The 15,843-nt window shown below is 45.2% G+C and overlaps 1 long non-coding RNA gene across 1 annotated transcript in view; it reads right to left on the bottom strand.

Annotated features, from left to right (window-relative positions):
* Positions 1-15,221, bottom strand: part of LOC131816238 (uncharacterized) — a 28,930-nt gene extending 13,709 nt beyond the window's left edge. Inside the window, exon 1 of the long non-coding RNA XR_009347984.1 lies at positions 15,105-15,221. This is a non-coding gene — a long non-coding RNA (uncharacterized LOC131816238). The remainder of the gene's footprint in view (positions 1-15,104) is intronic.
* Positions 15,222-15,843: the final 622 nt, after the last annotated feature.

The raw sequence follows: 15,843 nt of genomic DNA, 5'->3' as shown, positions 1-15,843 counted from the left end.
AGACACCTCACCAAGTTCCCTGGCCCCTGCCACGACATAGGGACCCAGCAAGAAGCACGTGGCCCGGAAGAGGGCTGTCCCCCAACCACACCAACCTTTGACCTTGGGCGTCCGGTCTCCAGAACCATGAGAAATAAATTTCTGTTATTCACAAGCTACCCCATCTGTGGTATTCTGTTAGAGCAGATGGAACAGACTAAGACAACTTCTATCTGGTTTACCCTTTTGAGATCTCCAGCCGGGGCTCTGGGGGCATTGACTTGGTGAGCTCTGGTGTGGAGGCACATGCTTAAATATATGTGTATTTTTAAAATTTTGGTAACATATACATAAAATTTACCACTGTAACCATTCAAAGGGCACAGTCCAGTGGTACTAAGTACGTTCCCATTCTGGAGTGATCATTGCCACCCTCGATCTCCAGCACCCTTTGCAATACCTAGAGCTGAAACCTAATAACCTAATACTTAAAACTAAACACCAATCCAGCCCCTGTGTGCCTCCCACTCCCCTATCCCCCACCCCCCCTGCTGAAGCTGCCTCTCTACTTTCTGTGTCTCTGACTTTGGCGACTCTAGGAACCTCACTCAGTCTTCGTCCTTTTGGGACTGGCTTATTTCAGCGAGCAGTGTTTCCAGAATTCACCTATATTATAGCCTGCATCCAGAAAGTCCTGCCCTTTGGGGTGCCTGGGTGGCTCAGTCAGTTAAGCGTCTGCCTTCAGCTTGGGTCAAGACCCCTGGGTCCTGGGATCGAGTCCCTTGTCGGGCTTCCTGCTCAGTCGGGAGTCTGCTTCTCCCTCTCTCTCAGTCCCTTCCATCTCTCAGATAAATAAAAATCTTAAAAAAGAAAAAGGTCATTCTCTTTTATGGCAAAATAATATTCCACAGCCCGGGTACAGCCTGTTTTATCTACCCATTCACCTGTCTCCGGACATGCCAGTTGTCTCCACCTTCCAGCTGTTATGAAGTAGGCTGGATTGCACATGGCGGTGGAAACATCGGTTTGAGTCCCTGCTTTCCATTCTTGCTGGCTTTCGGCTCTCTTCTCCAAGGGAGAGGCTCACAGTCATATTGGTCCTCCTCCCAACTCACAAGTGAGAGGTGGACGTGGCTTGCACGGGGTGGGGGCAGGTGGACAACTCTCTGGGGCTCACAGGGGTGCCTCGGTCCCCACTTGTCAGACTTTCCAATGACTCTCCCGGGTGCACACCACGGGACACTTATGGGAACTTCAGCCTGAATGTTTTGGCTGACCTCTGCCACCTCCCCCACTAAATGGTTGTTAAAATGGGGGAGTTGCATGGGTGAGGGATTATCGTTACCTTAATTATTTTTGAGTCTTGAGAAATTAATCAGTGTCCCTGTGATTGTTTACGTTAGACCATGCGAGAACCCGTCCCAGCATAGCCGGCCCGTCCAGCTGCTTGCAGATGTTGAAAGGGGCCATCAGGAAAACCTAGTAGGCTCATGAAGAGTGGAGCAGAGGATATTTTCCTAATGATGTGTAACTAGTCAGAAATGAAGTATTTGGTTCCTGCCCCAAATTTAATTTAATCCGTGACCCTGGAACACTCAGAAAGGAGGGAGTTAGAGAATATTCTGCAGCCACCGGACCCCTTCAAAGGGGGATTTTCTTCCTGGGATGAAGTAGGCACCTCCATCGCCGGTCAAACGGGACCACAGACACAAAGGCCCGGATTTCGGAGGGTCTGTATTATTTAGCAACGTGACTGACTTGTAAACGGCCTCACATTGGTTTATGCAAATAAGCAGATGCCCCTTTGCACCCCCCCCCCCAGTCTGTTTTTACCTGTTCCTCTTACGGGGTTCTTTATCTTCAGTGAAAGGGCTTGCTGCGCTGTTAACCCCAAACCAGCCCGAGAGAGAGAGTGGATTCAGTTGTCTATCCACGCAACCAGTATTTATTGAAGAGCTACTAAGAGTCAAGTATGTCAGCTGGGCTCCCTCCCAAGCGGGCAGGGGTGGGGAGGGGAGAGAGCTGGGGTATGGCAGGGGGAAGGAGAACCCACGGAGGACATGCTGATGAGTGGGGTTTAGTCATGTTGCGGACACCTGAGAAAACAGGTGGTGGGGGTCCCAGGATCAAAATGATCGTGGTGAAAGCTATTGCAAGGCTCCAAACATACTGTTGACTAAATAAAACAGGACGTAAAGCTCATATTTGGTGTAATTTCAACCACATATAGAAAAACACGAGTACACACAGGCACACATGATCCTGACCTTGAGGTGATACTACTGTGATCATTGGATGGCCAAATGATATTTTGTAGCGTGCATATATCATAAGTTGCTTTCTATTGTGGAAATAGTAGTTGCTTTCAGGTTTCAATAGGGCAGTGGATACCTTGAGCGCTAACCTGGGTCTGAATGTTTGAAAATTTCCTAGTGTAGATTTTTGACATTGCCATTTCTGAGTTGGAAAAAAAAATGAATATGTTTAAGGCTTTTCATAAATGTTGTCAAATTAGTTTCCAGGACAGCTGAAGTGTTGATAAATGTTCGGAAAACTACTCAAACTCTTGAATTAGACTGATAAAACTCTTTTGTCAAAATAATCAATCCGGTCATCCTGAGTATTTATAGATTTTATTTGTTTATTCATGAGAGAGTAAGAGAAAGTGAGTGTGCCCACAAGTGGGGGGAGGGGGTGGCAGGCAGTGGGAGAAGCAGGCTCCTCACTGAGCAAGGAGCCCAGTGTGGGATTCGATCTCAGGACTCTGGGATTATAACCTGAGCCAGAGGTAGATGCTAAACTGACTGAACCACCCAGGTGTCCCTCGAGTTTTTAGATGCTTTTATTTTCATTATAAAACTCACAGAAATTCATTCAATGATACTGAGAAAAGAGAGAACAAAAAACATCACCTTGGCTTTAAATTGCCAGATAAAATTCCAAAGTTGCTTTTTATATAAATTTAACTAAAATATAATTTTAAAGTAGTTATAGTTTCTGTCTCTCCCTTTTTTTAGTCGCCCCTCTCCTTTATGACATCATCATCATTCTGAGCCATGTTTGTGAGTTTGCACAGGGAAACCCACCTATGTGCACGTATGTGAGTGTGTGTGACCAACGCAAAGCTAGACATCTCCCTTTTTTTTTTTCCTTTTGCAGTCCCTGTTGGTGCATTTTTCCTTGATTACTATTTTTAAATTGGGGATTTAGAGATGGTTTCTGAATGACCTATTTATAGCCTCACCAAGATACATCTTTTTTTTTTTTTTCTTAAAGATTTTATTTATTTGACAGAGAGAGACACAGCAAGAGAGGGGACACAAGCAGGGGGAGTGGGAGAGGGAGAAGCTGACTTCTGCCAAGCAGGAAGCCCGATGCAGGGCTCAATTCGAGGACCCCGAGATCATGACCTGAGCTGAAGGCAGATGTTTAAGGACTGAGCCACCCAGGAGCCCCCGAGATAACTCTAGAGATAACCATTGCCCAGGGCATGGATGCCTTAGGGAGGAAGTTGTGTTTTCCAAAAGAAGTTTTCAGAATGTTTTAAGAGTTCCACATGAGATGAGTCTGACACAAGGTTTTGCATTCCTTCGACAAGTCCCTTTTGTGAGCTGGTTGCCAACACAGCTTGGGAACCTGGTTTTTCTGCTAGCAGGTGTCTCTTACTGCTCAGGTCACGGTAAGAGGGGCAAGCAGGAAGCCTTGAACCACTCCGGCCTTGCATTTATTGACGAATTCTATCAGGTTGACCATTGGAATCAGTGAGTCGATGAGGTGTCCTGGTTGACCAATGCAAGTTAAACAAGTTCCTTGCTCTTAAAAAAAAAAAAAAAAGAAAGAAAGAAAAAGGGCACTTCTCTTCTTTTCTAACCATTCTTTCTGTCTCGTTCTGTGTTTGTGCGATGTTGACGGTCGGTGGAGGTGGCCAGGACAGAGTGGTGACAAGGACAAAAGAGCGCGATAACACTTGAAGTTGGGGCCGACAGAGGGGTGAGAGGTCAGAAAAGCAAACAGAGATCAAGGGGCACAGATAACGGGGGGCAAAGCCCATGCAAACAGCGGCTCGCGGGCGGGCTGGGCGCCGGGCTGTCCTGCAGGGAAGGCTGCTGGCCTGGAGGCAGCTGCTGGCCCAGCCCAGCTGCACTTTGTCCCCTCTCGCCCTGTGGAGACCCGGCCCCCACTGAGTTCTTCCTGGGGACCCTGTCCTCGATGAAAACTGAAAGCAGCTGGCAGGTAGCTAAGCCTGGGGCAGAGGGAACCCAGACCTTCGCCCAAGACAGAGCCCTAGTGTTGCTTTTGCAAAAGAATAAGATTCCATGCTTCCTGTCTGTTTCAGGAACCGTTTGATTCCGTCCCGGCGAGAGGAGGTGCGGCGGGTGCTGGGAGCAGGGTTCTCAGTTTGCAAAAGGCTCGTCATCCGAACGAGCAAAAGAAACAAAACAAAACAAAACAAAACAAAAAAAGATGTGTGCTTCTTTAAATTAAGTCCTAGCTTTATTTTTTTTATTTTTTTTTTTTTTAAGATTTTATTTATTTGACAGAGAGATATCACAGGCAGGCAGAGAGGCAGGCAGAGAGAGAGAGACAGGAGGAAGCAGGCTTCCCACTGAGCAGAGAGCCCAATAGCCAGGCTTGATCCCAGGACCCTGAGATCATGACCCGAGCCCAGGGCAGAGGCTTTAACCCACTGAGACACCCAGGCACCCTAAGTCCTATCTTTAAATTAAGTTCTAGTTTCCCAGAAGCAGGGCCAGAGACCAAGAGTTTTGTGCGAATTAATTTGGAAGGTGAATGGAGGAGAAACACCAGAAAGGTTGGAGGCAGTTGGGATGCCCCCAGGAGACCAGTTAATGTTTGCACAGTTAAGCAGGTTAGCAGGGTGGATGACTGGTCTCAGTGTCCCTGGGGAGCTCTGAGACCAGCGGAGGGCATGCTCCAGAGTTACCCCTCAGAGAGGAATGGGAGCTGAGCCATTTATCCATCAAGCCCCGAGAGTCACGGGTTGAGGACTTTTCCAGGAGGCATTCTGTCCCTGGCTTGTCCTCCTCACTCTGGCCGAGTGGGCTCCCAGTGGCCAGACAGATGCCAAAGGCAAGGAGTCCGGGTGCGACAGTGGGAGACATTCCGGGGGCTGCTCATGGTAGTGACCAGTGCTAAGGGACATGGGCAGAGGTCCGAGAGTGTGTGCCTCCAAAGGGAAGTGGGTGTTCTCCGTGATTGAGAAAATTCAACATTCCACTCAAAGAGGCATTCGAGATTCCGCCAGGAAAGCCCTCTCCCCAGTGAGCCCCTCCCCAGTGATCATTCCAACCATTTCATTGATCCAAAGTGGCAAGAATGTTCTTCCTCCCCCAGCCTGGCCCCCAGCCCTTTTACCTATTCTAGTGGCTTTTTGTTGTAAACCCTAGGAGTGTGTTTTACGTAATGAGGTTTGTTCGTTGTTGCTGTGTTTTGGGGGTATTAATTACCCGTTTATACAAATCCAGGATTAAGACACAATGTGATACGAGTTACAATTTTCCAAGGCAGCAAAAATCTGGATAAAACAATTAAGGGAAAGTACTCGGTGGACAGACGGTATCTGCTTTGCCAAGTTCATGATTTGTGAGCCAGCATCCTCCTGACAATTTTGATGTATGTTTCACATACTCATCTATTATCTTAATTTGTAACATTTCTTCTAAACTCACCTGAGGGCATGTTCTTTCAGAAACTTAATTACGGGGCCGTTAGTTGTTTGACAACACTTTTGGCAAGTGGTTATTGCGGGAGTGGGGTCTGGGTGTTTGACAGACAGAAGGACATAGCGGGGTTCTCTACAGGTGGGAATCCCAGGAGTGAGAGAAGCCTCCCGAAGGTTAGAAGATCACGGAGCCCTAGAAGTCCTGACTTGTTACTCAGCAAGGAGTGGAGGGGATGAATGTCATTCAGGAAGTGTTAACTGAGCATTTACCATGTGCTAAAACAGTGATTCTTTACTGGTCTGACTGCTTAATACGCTGGAACATCATTGAAGACCGCAAAGAGCTTTTACATCTATACGGTTATATCTATGGATATTTTTCATATTAGAAATTAAAAGAGAAAAATATGAAAATTTTATTACTAATTGATGCCGAAAATAGCCATAATAAGGCCATTTCATGGTAACATAAGTAACATATTTTTATGGAAAATAACTCTATTTTCCAAAACAAAAGAAATGTATGGCAGGGGGAGTGGCATAGCTTTACATTTGTGCAAATGTCTTTTATGTCTGGCTTGATAGAAGTCAGCTGGATTTCTATCTGCTTCTGCATTCAATTTGTTGCAGTAAGTTGTTTTCGCTGAAGTCTGTCAAGAACATCTGACCTTGCAGAGATGCACGGTTGGAAAAAGGAGGAGTATTTTAATAGCCTTTTAGATAATTGTGGTTGTTTTTTTTTTTTTTTTTTTTTTTTGATGCAATACCCAAACTTGACAGTTCCCAAACTAACTTCCTTTCTTCCTTCCTTCCATATCTCTGTAACCATTTTAAGCATACATGTTGCTTTGCAAAAGAATAAGCTTTCTTGCTTCTTCTCTGTTTTAGGAACACTTTGACTCCCCCTAAGAGAAGGGACAGGTGCTGGGAACGGAGGTCTCCGTTTGTGAAACGCTGCTCATCCGTGTTTTGACCAAATCTAAGAGGAACCATCAAAAGAAAACAAAAGCCAGTTGAAGACTCAACTTTTGATGAATGTTTCTTTAAAATGACCTTGTTGGGCAACTCTCTCCGTGGTCTCCTTCCAGAACTCTTCTCATCTTGCAAAACGGAAAGTCTGTCCCCATTCAACACTAACTCCCCATTCCCCTCCCCCTTAGCCTGTGGCAACCACTAGTCTACTTTCAGTCTTTGTGACTTTGACTACTTTAGGTATCTCGTATGTGTGGAATCATATATTCTTTGTCCTCTTGTGACTGGCTTATTTCACTTGGCATAATGTCTTCAAGGTCCATCCACGCTGTAGTGTGTGTCAGAATTCCCTTTGTTTTTTGGCTGAAAAATAGTCCGTGGTATCCCTTGTTTTGTTTATCCATTCATCCATCAGTGGATTCTCGGGTCTCTTCTGCCTATTGGCCATTATGAATAATGATGCCATAAAATATGGGTGTGTAAATATCTGTTTGAGTCCCTGCTGTCCAGTCTTTGGGGGTATATATCCTGAAGAAAAATTGCTGCATTGTACCGAGGTTATGTTTGTAATGTTTTCGGGAACAACCCTACTGTTAAGTAGTAGTTTCTTAAAAGTTAGTTACAAGGTGGGATCTGAAACCATATCTGTGAATGTTATGTGATCTGTTATGTTAACATTTATTAGTCTGTCTTGCACTTGGGATGGATTTTTAACCCATGCACAATTCTTAAAACAGTACGCATTGGTCATTTGGAATAGAGCAGCGCAGTGAGCTTTGCAAATCTCCCCACTAATGATTCATTTTCAATACAAGATAAAACAATCATGTTCATTCATTTCACTGCCGATATTAAAGCCTTTAATGCATTTCCAAGCTGTCAAGCTCGTGGTGACAGATATAAGTTTTCTAAAATTCTAATTATTCCTTGAAAGCTTTGCGTTTTATCCTTGACAACCGATGCCGTCAGTTGTTTTCCTTGAAGTGACAGACTCACTTTGTTCATTTTCGAGAACACGTCTGCCAGATAGCCAAGCGTGAATCACCCGAGCTTGTCACTTTTCAAGTAATGACGATATTCCAGGGAGGGGGAAAAGCTCTGGTTCAGTGTGTAATTCAGACAACTGTCCAAGTACTTTTCTGTGAGACACTGTCCTCCTTCGCTACACAGAGTTACCCATGGAAGAGTCTGTGTTGTGCGAATGGAGGTTTTGGTTCTTGGATTTACGACAAAAGTTACATGGGTATTCACGCTCAAACAAAGACATCTAGGAGGAAAGTAACAAGCACAATATAGTTTATTAAGGACGGCACACAGTCTCATTTTCCAAAGATTTTATTTATTTCAGAGAGAAAGAACATGATCGGGGGAGGGACACTGGGGGAAGCAGACTCCCAGCTGAGCTGGGAGCCCGATGTGGGACTTGATCCTGAAACTCCAGGATTGGTGACCTGAGCTGAAGGCAGACGCTTACCTGACTGAGCCACCCGGGGGCCCAGGACTGCATTCTCAAGAAGGGAGACCAGGCAGGCCCTGAGGTGGCAATGGCACTAAGGTTGGGGGGGGGTGTCTTTTCTTTTTATGTTACAGAGGGTCTGGGTCATAGCTAGGTCAGTCTCCTACCAAGGTTGTCTTCAATCATCAAAGGGATCCCACGTAGCGATCGGGAGGGAGGATTTGGGGCCATATGCTGGAACTGACATGGCTGTCTCTCCCCATCGGGGGATGGATTTGAAACCATGATGTAATTATGTTATAATGAAGCCCTCGGTTGCACTGGAGCAGAGATGGAAGAGGGGAGCAAGTGCTCTGCACCTGGAGCTTGGTCTCTCAGCCCCCCAGGGGCATTGGAAGCTGGAAGGTCATGATGCTGTGCCCTCAGCCTTTGAAGGGGTCACCTGTTTATGCATAATGCGTCCCCTCTGACGCCAGCCCACAGCTAACTAACTGCCTACCAACAACGGAAGTGTTTTCTGTATACTTTCCATGTCGTTGCTCAGAATATTAAAAACACTGGTATTCAAGGATCAGTCAGGATTTTTAAAAAATTTTAGTTTTAAAAAGATTTTATTTGTGTGAGAGAGAGAGTGCACAAGTGGGGTCGAGGCAGAGGCAGAATGAGAAGGAGGTTCCCCACCCAGTAGTGAGCCCGACACAGGACTCCATCCCAGGACCCCGGGATCATGACCTGAGCTATAGGCAAAGCCCAAACGACTGAGCCACCCAGGCATCTCATAATCAGTGAGGATTTATTTTGATTTCTATTTATTTATTTATTTATTTAAAGAACTCTCTAGTTTTTTTTTTTTTTTTAAGATTTTATTTATTTGACAGAGATCACAAGTAGGCAGAGAGGCAGGCAGAGAGGGGGAAGCAGGCTCCCTACTGAGCAGAGAGCCGGATGCGGGGCTCAACCCCAGGACCCTGAGATCATGACGTGAGGTGAAGGCAGAGGCTTTAACCCACTGAGCCACCCAGGTGCCCCATCAGTGAGGAATTTTATTTTTTTTTTTTAAGATTTTATTTCTTTGACAGAGATCACAAGCACGCAGAGAGAGAGAGAGGAGGAAGCAAGCTCCCTGCTGAGCAGAGAGCCCAATGTGGGGCTCAATCCCAGGACCCCGGGATCATGACCTGAGCCGAAGGCAGAGGCTTTAACCCACTGAGCCACCCAGGTGCCTCTGCCATCAGTGAGGATTTAATAAAGTTCATCAATGTGACAGTTTGGTCAGGGGCACAATTTAGTGACATTGCATTCTCTTACCGTCTGTGTGTTGGTGGGGAAACAGAGACTATGCATGGGTATAGTTTGGTTATTGCCTCTCCTTGGGCTAAGGCTACTGCAGGTCCCCCACCAGCACCCCCTCACCCCTGCTTTCATGTCATCAGTTTAAATATCACACAGTGAAGAAGGCACATAACAGCTTAGTGTGTTTTTCACGGCTTATGTTTGACAAAGAACATTATGTTAGTTTCAGGTGTCCAACATAGTGATTCCACAGCTCTGGACCTTAAATCGTGCTCCCCTCAGGTGTAGCTTTCATCTGTCACAATACAGGGCTCTTTTTTTGTTTTGTTTTGTTTTATTAATTTTGTTTATTTATTTATTTGTCAGAGAGAAAGAGTGTGAGCTTATCAGCGGTGGGTGGGGGGGGGACCCGCAACCAGAAAGAGAAGCAGGCTCCCCATGGAGCAAGGAGCCTATTGTGGGGCTCAATCCCAGAACCCTGGGATCATGACCTGAGCTGAAGGTAGACACTTAACCGACTGAGTCACCGAGATGTCCCACCGCATGGGACTCTTACATCCATTGACTATGGATTCCCCATGCTGCACCTTCTGCCCCCCTCCCCTGACTCATTGGTTCCCACTCCCCTTCCATCTTGCCACCCATCCCCCACCCCCGGACCCCTCTGGGCCCCATCAATTTGTTCGCTCTATTTATGGGTCTGTTTCTGCTTTGTTTGATTGTTTCGTTTTTCAGATTCCCCATGTAAGTGAAATCGTATGGTGTTTGTTGGTCTCTGTCTGATTTAGTTCACTTAGCACATGTTCTGGGTCCATCCGTGCTGTCACAAATAGCAAAAAAAACCTCGTGCTTTTTTTTTTTTTCAAAGATGTTATTTATTTATTTGACAGACAGAGATCACAAGCAGGCAGAGGGGCAGGCAGAGAGAGAGAGGAGGAAGCAGGCTCCCCACGGAGTAGAGAGCCTGATGCGGGGTTCGATCCCAGGACCTTGGGATCATGACGACCTGAGGTGAAGGCAGAGGCTTTAACCCACTGAGCCCCCCGGGTGCCCCCAAACCACATTCTTTGTTATGGCTGAGCTATATTCCATTTATACATACACCTCATTTTCCTTATCCATTCATCTGTTGACGAATGGATAGATTACTTCCATACCTTGTTTATTGTAAACAATGACCCTTAGTATTTTTTAAAAAGATTTTATTTATTAATTTGTCAGAGAGAGAGAGAGAGCACAAGCAGGGGGAGCAGCAGGCAGACGGAGAAGCTGGCATCCTGCTGAGCAGGGAGCCTGATGAGGGACTCTATCCCAGGACCCTGGGATCACATGAGGCAAAGGCAGATACTTAACTGGCTGTCTTTAAAAAAAATAATAATAATTTGCTATCTTTGCTTTCAGCTAAAGACCTATATCTACATCTTTTTATTTACATATATACTCCTTTAAAAATTGAATCATATTAAGCAAGCTGTTACATAACTGGCTTTGCTTGTATAATGATACGGCATAAATATTTTTCTATGCAATTAAAGAGTTTTACACAAATACAAGTTACAAATACAAAGCAAATGTAAAACAAATAGTTGGTATCACAACCTGGGGCACAGCTAAAATGTATTTTAACCAAACTCAATTGTTGTGAACATAGCTTATTTCCCATTACTTTGCTATTGCAAAAATTCTCTACCCACCATTGTTATACCTGAAGTGTTTAATATATCCTTGATGTTTTCTTTCTTATTTTATGTATTTGTAGTGGTGGAGTTGGTAGATCATGGAATCTTCATGTCTTGAAATAAAAATGGATTTTAATTGTCCTCCAAAAAGTTGTATCAACCTACTCTTTCATAGGACAGTAGAAGGATGTCCGGGTGCCAGCTGCTGTTTATTGATTGATTGACTGATTGATCTATGTATTTATTTATTGGAGAGAGTGTGGAGGAGTGCAAGCAGTTGGGGAGGGGGAGAGAGAGAGAGAATCTCAAGCAGGCTCCATGCCCAGTGTGGAGCCCAGTGAGGGGCTCGACCTCATGACCCTGAGATTACGACCAGAGCTGAAGTCAAGAGTTGGTCACCTAAATGACTGAGCCCCCCAGGTGCCCCCAAATGTACTCTTTTTAAAAATTACCATTTTGGGGCACCTGGGTGGATCAGTGGGTTAAAGCCTCTGCCTTTGGCTCGGGTCATGATCTCAGGGTACTGGGATCGAGTCCCGCATTGGGCTCTCTGCTCAGCGGGGAGCCTGCTTCCCCCCCTTTCTCTTTTAACAATTACCCTTTTAACAATTTTTATGCATATAATTCAATGGCATTAAGTACATCTATGCTGTTTTGCCCCACCATCCATCTCCGGTACTTTTTTTTTTTTTTAATCTTTTTTTTTTTTTAAGAATTTTATTTATTTGACAGAGAGAGATCACAAGTAGGCAGAGAGGCAGGCAGAGAGAGAGGAGGAAGCAGGCTCCCTGCTGAGCAGAGAGCCTGATGTGGGGCTCGATCCCAGGACCCTGGGATCATGACCTGAGCCAAAGGCAGAGGCTTTAACCCACTGAGCCACCCAGGCACCCCATCTCCAGTACTTTTTAATAAAAATGCAGTTGAAGTGAATCTGCAGTTCAATGATTTTTTTTTTTTTGAAGATTTTATTTATTTATTTATTTGACAGAGATCACAAGTAGGCAGAGCAGCAGGCAGAGAGAGAGGGGAAGTAGGCTCCCTGCTGAGCAGAGAGCCTGATGTACGGCTCGATCCCAGGATCCTGGGATCATGACCCGAGCTGAAGGCAGAGGCTTAACACATTGAGCCTCCCAGGTGCCCCAAATTACGACTCCAGTACTTTTATCCTGCTCACCTGAACTCTGTCCGCAGTCAACACTCGCTCCCTATTCCCTTTCTCCAGCCCCTGGCAGTCACCCTTCTACTTTCTCTCTCTATAACTGTGATGACTCTAGGTATCTCACCAAAGTGGAATCATACAGTATTGGTCTTTTTTGTGAGTGGCTTCTTTCACTCAGCATGAGCACCCACTGATATTTGCATAATATTTCACTTTCACAAGTCCCCACACAGCAACACTGGGATGGTTCGATTGCACTGTGTTTGCAGGTGGGCAACATCAAGGTTGTCATGTTCCTCAGCAAATTCGGTCAGGAAAGGGGATGTACGCACAGAGTCTGCTCTTTGGAGGGATAATTTGTCTAAATGCATTGTCCGAAGAAATGACACTAGCTGTGAATGAGGCTTCCAGGGACTGCCCGTCGATCTAAACAACAAAACAGGACTTTCAAGTGTGTATTTCCTTGCAACGTCTACGGTAAAGAGCACAGTGACCAGGGCCAGGAGGATTTCTGAATTCCTGGGATGTCATTGTCTTACTCATCCTCTTACACAGAAGGAGCCCTCATTCCAAAGGCTGGTTTGGATCAGGTGCTCTCGTCCGGATAGAACATTGCGGAGCTGGCTTTGTCTACAGAAAGTACGGTATTCACACCCCCAAGCGCTGGGTCCGTGACCGTCCAGTTCCTTATTAAGATCAAGCTATCGGCAGAGTCGGAAGTACTCAGATGCTCGCAGGATTGCAGAGTATGATGTATAGAGAAGCTGAGGACTGTCTTTTTCAGATGCTCATAGTGGTAGGATCTGACTTCTCCTGAGGGCTTGGTGTGTACCAGGCACCGGATCACTGGCCACATTAGCTCATTTCATTGTGCTAAAACGCCGTGCCCTGCTTCTTCTCAATGACTTCTTTTTTCAAATGAAGAAATAGAGGATAGAGAGATTCAATAAATTCCTAAAATTGCAGTATGCGGCAAAGCAGGATTTGAATCCAGGCAATCTAGTTCCGAAACCTTGGGTCTTCATAAACCAACCTAAGTTTCCTCATCTCCCAACAGATTTCCTGAATATTTATTAGACTGATCTGCTGAAGGAAAAACACCTCTTAAGTTCCCTGTAACCGTTTCATTTACAAATATCAATAAATACTGTATTTGAGTTATATTCCTTGCAATTATGGAAACACAAGGTACATTTTATTTAAATTTTTGAAATTATTCTTATATTATTCTTATTCTTAAATTTAAATTCTTAAATTATTCTTGTTCTTATAGCCTTTCAGTTAGCCAACCTGTAGTACATCATTAGTTTCTGGTGTAGTGTTCAACAATTTGTAAGATAAATTTTTTTTAAAGCAATTGTTTTTGAAAATATTTTGTGGGGTTCTGCAAACAAAAATGTTCAAAAACCCTGTTCCGTTCACAAACGATGTCGTAAGAGAATAATGATGATCTATTTTGATGGGAAAGGGGGAATGATGAAAAATTTTTTGAAAGTGATCTACAAAAAACAGTGCTTTGATTGTCACTTTGATGACCTTATTTTACCGTATTTACTTACTTAATTAAATCAGTAACTTTAGTTAATGTCAGTGCAATATTAGATGAAATGAGAGGCTGTCCTCAGTATAGTACATGAAAATTATTTCCTTTATGAAAAACAGAATCAGGACTAACTCTGCTCCGAGAAGAACGTTACGAAACAATGCAGGTATCCAAGGCGTCCATAGACTTGGCAAGTGTAAGTAAAATTTTAACAGCCTTTCTTCCTCGTTAATAGTGATCTATGAAGCTATGCGCTAGCAGAATAAGCCTATGCTTTTCATCCAGGATTATGACAGCAGAGTAGGCAAGGTCCAGAGGGAGGGGACAGCTGGCGTCAGGACTCCCAACCGCCTACTGAAAATTTAAAGAAGTTTTCTGTTTTCTGATCCCTATCACACACGTCCCCACTTTACTGCAAGAGGCAGATTATTACAATCCCCCCGGGAGCCCCTCAGAGGGACCTCGGGGCAAAGAGGTCATGTGATTCAATTGTAAGAATATTTGATGAGCATCTACAAGGAACTGGGAGCTGTGGTGGTTGGGGACCGTTTGGGGGAGACAGAAAAGCTGGATTAGACTAAGGTTCTTGTTCTTATGGAGTTGATGGTCTTCTTAGGAGAGGAGGCAAAGCGTGTGCAAAGTAAAGAGAACACGGGGACAGGAAATGAGCAAGTGGGTGTCGCATTCAGGGGGGGCCTGATGAGGGCCTGGCAGAGAGACAGAGCATAGGGATCGTGCTGGAAAGAGGAGACCAAGTTGGTATGGGCACTGTATCCAATAAAAGCTTAGCCGTGGTCCCCAGGACGAAAGACAGAGGAGTGGAACGGACCTAAGAGCTATAATGCAAGAGAAATTTCCTAAAATCAAAAATACAAAAAGATTGGAAGCTACATATGGAAAGGTACTACGTCCCTCAGAATATCAACCCAGAATGATCTATGCCAAGACATAGTCTCATGAAAGTTTTGGGCTTTTTGTTGTTGTTGTTAAAGATCTTTTTTATTTGACAGAGAGAGAGAGTGTGTGTGGACACACAAGCAGGGGGAGTGGCAGGCTGAGGGAGAGGGAGAAGCAGGCTTCCCACTAAGCAGGGAGGCTGATGCGGGACTCGATCCCAGGACTCGGGGATCATGACCTGAGCTGAAGGGAGACGCTTCACCGACCGAGCCACCCAGGCGCCCCAGTTTTGGCCTTAAAAAAAGTGAGAGGAGAAAAATCCTTTGGACAAAAGGCAAAACCAGCCAGTGACATGGAAAGGGAATTAGGTTATCATCAGACTTCTCACAGCACTGCGTTACGCTAGATGAAAATGGAGTGACGTCGTTAAGACAGTCCCTTACCGAAGAATGTTCCAGAGGGCAAGCTTCAGACAGCTGAAATGGCTCGGAGCAGTTCCATGAGGGCTGGTGTTGAGTATTTGACGTGGGTTACTGTAGAACTCGGATCAAGGGAGTGGCAGCAAGGAGACAGAACCACACATGTGAGGCTTGGATGATGTCACAAAGCAGGTAAGGAACAACCATACAAAGAGAGGGGACATGGGGAGCGCATACTTGGAAATATTTCTAAACAGCTCTCAGAAACTCAGAGTATGGTGTTGCTCTTCTGAGACGGCTGACGTGTGTAAAGGGGTAAGCTACGGCCTTTTCACATTCTTGTCCTTTTACCTGCCCGAGGAACAGGTACCCTAGACATGGCACCGGCCTTTTGTAATCTCTTTTTCATCGATTTTCCCCTTCCCTTCCCGTTCCTTCCCCTTGCTTTGCCGTTTCTTTCCTCTCTTCTCATCTCCTTTTTGTTGTTTCCTTTTTCTCAGTAACCATGCCGGAAGGTCTGTATCTTACACTTCTCCTTCTGGACGTAGCAGGTCTCTGGTTCTGGGCTGACGGCCTCTGCTCCTTGCTATCGGGATTCTTGCAGTATTCCTGGGCTGTCTGGCTTAGCGTGTTTTTAAATCTCAAAGAGTATTTCTGTTCGGATTGATAAGGACTTTTTGCGTCTTGCGTTAATCTCTCAATGTCTGTCCTGGGCCACTGATAGCCACTGACCACTTCTAACCTGATTATAAACAACTAATCC

Source organism: Mustela lutreola, chromosome 15, assembly GCF_030435805.1.
Source record: "Mustela lutreola isolate mMusLut2 chromosome 15, mMusLut2.pri, whole genome shotgun sequence".
Taxonomy (NCBI): Eukaryota; Metazoa; Chordata; class Mammalia; order Carnivora; family Mustelidae; genus Mustela; species Mustela lutreola.
Note: the sequence above shows the minus strand (reverse complement) of the source record. Positions and strands in the feature narration are given on the sequence as shown.